This window comes from Homarus americanus, unplaced genomic scaffold (genome assembly GCF_018991925.1).
Source record: "Homarus americanus isolate GMGI-L3 unplaced genomic scaffold, GMGI_Hamer_2.0 scaffold32871, whole genome shotgun sequence".
Lineage (NCBI taxonomy): Eukaryota > Metazoa > Arthropoda > Malacostraca > Decapoda > Nephropidae > Homarus > Homarus americanus.
The window spans coordinates 3,175,587-3,176,833 of record NW_024748870.1 but is presented as its reverse complement, the minus strand read 5'-3'; positions in this window follow the sequence as shown (position 1 = coordinate 3,176,833).

Sequence of the window (1,247 nt, the reverse complement as noted above, 5' to 3'; positions counted from 1 at the left end):
GGGCTATTGAGCATAATATGAATCATTTGATTTTAGCGCTAACTGACGTAAGACCGTGGTCATTACACAGGAAGGATGTTTTTGAAGGTCAAGTGGTGTTAAATTAATTAAGGAGAGACTTGCTTGTCGTCGGGTGTCCACCAGTCCCCCCAATCGAAGAGACTTAAGAACCTTAATAAACAATCTGACCTCAGCTAATACCTCTTTCCTGGCATATTTGGAGAAACAGGTCCACCCCGAATGACTTGAATAACCACCACTACTTTCTTTTTGTAGAAACTCAGAGATAATTTTTCCTGTTTGTTCAACATGCTTGAGAGACCCGACAGCACATTGGGGAGCAAACTTTGACCGCCAGACTCATCACCATGACTTGAGGGAGGGTGTGTGGTGGAACTCTCTACAGCACTGTCGCTGTGATGATCGACCCCACCAATTCCCCAGGGTATGCCTCGTGGTCTGGGGATTGACCGGCACCGCCATATACAGGAGGCAGGGGTCAACTTCCACCTGCAGCCACGCCTACCCCGCTATTTAAGACCTGACCTCGTGGTGATCTCTCTCTTTCTACCTACACCAACAACTAGCAGCACCTCCTCCGCCTGCCTGGCGGTCCTACATCTCCTCGCACACAGGCGTGGTCTCCTCTCTCCACTGGCAGGCACCATGTCCTCCTGTAGAGCATCCTCACCAACCAGCTCTCTCCATGCCTTGCAACCTTCTGCCTTTAACTTTTGACACCATTGTACATCATGTATATGACTGGAGGGCTGAAAAAGGGTTCGAAGGCTGGATTGCTGAGGTCAGTCAAAGAGCGTTTTACCCGCGCACCCAAAGTCGAAATTGAAAAGCTTATGGTGGAAGTATCAGACCTGAGGCTGAATGATGCATTACGCAGATTCGGCGAAGGATAAGCCGAAGCATTGAACCTTCTTTCCTCAGTGTTCACAGGAATGGATACAACCTGCGTTTGAGGACAGATTTCATTTGCTTATGACCATTAATATTTGTCCAGGCTGAGACCATAGAGTCCCGGACCTGACATGTGGTGTGCATCCCTAGGTGCTGAGAGCTGTGCAACGAGCTTGCAGCCCCTGAAGATCCTGTTTTGTAAATGCCTGGACGAACTTGATCATTCTGAGTGAATGGAAAGTGGCTTATCTGAGTCCTATCTTCAGAAGGGCGTCCATCTGATAACTTCTATAGACCAGTGATGACACAATATAGAGCATGATGTATCAGAACTT